Source organism: Ornithorhynchus anatinus, chromosome X1 (genome assembly GCF_004115215.2).
Source record: "Ornithorhynchus anatinus isolate Pmale09 chromosome X1, mOrnAna1.pri.v4, whole genome shotgun sequence".
Classification (NCBI taxonomy): Eukaryota; Metazoa; Chordata; class Mammalia; order Monotremata; family Ornithorhynchidae; genus Ornithorhynchus; species Ornithorhynchus anatinus.
The window spans coordinates 27,670,203-27,670,915 of record NC_041749.1 but is presented as its reverse complement, the minus strand read 5'-3'; the positions used below and the strand labels follow the sequence as shown (position 1 = coordinate 27,670,915).

The 713-nt window shown below is 41.9% G+C and overlaps 1 non-coding gene across 1 annotated transcript; it reads right to left on the bottom strand.

Moving 5' to 3' along the window:
• Window positions 1-325: 325 nt before the first annotated feature.
• LOC114806992 lies at window positions 326-463 on the bottom strand. Its single transcript, XR_003755045.1, has one exon. It is a non-coding gene; the product is annotated as a small nucleolar RNA SNORA7 (small nucleolar RNA).
• Window positions 464-713: the final 250 nt, after the last annotated feature.

The following is a 713-nucleotide window of genomic DNA, read 5'->3' as shown; positions in this document are numbered from 1 at the left end:
CAAAAGCCATCTCGTGAACTTAATCTTGCATTTATTAACTCATTCATTCAAATCTATTTTTTGATTGCCTATTCTCTGTGGAGAACTAAGTGCTTGGGAGAGTCTTGTCTTATGCTGTCGAGTCGCCTCTGACCAATAGTGACTCCATGGACACATCTCTCCCAGGATGCTCCACCTCCAAATGCAATCATTCTGGTATTGTATCCATAGAGTTTTCTTGATAAAAACACAGAAATGGTTTACCATTTCCTTCTTCCACACGGTAAACTTGAGTCTCTGCCCTCTACTCTCCCATGCCGCTGCTGCCCAGCATAGGTGAGTTATGACTTGTAGCAGATTACCTTCCACTTGCTAGCCACTACCCAAGCTAGGAATGGAATGGATATGCCTCTGCTTGACTCTCCCTCCAGTAGCTGAGACTGGTAGAATACTGGAAACTCTCCAGGTGTGATACTGAGAGAGTTCTTAGGTGAGTAGAACAATAATAATAAAAATAATTTGGGTGTCCAGTAAATTCTCAGTCTATTGTTGTCTCCCAACTACTTAATTCAATGCTCTGAATACAGTGAGCATTCAGTAAATGCCACTGATTGATTGATTGAGTTTGTGCCAAGAACAGGGGTAGATACAAGGTAATAATAATAATGTTGGTATTTGTTAAGCGCTTACTATGTGCAGACCACTGTTCTAAGCGCTGGGGGAGATACAGGGTC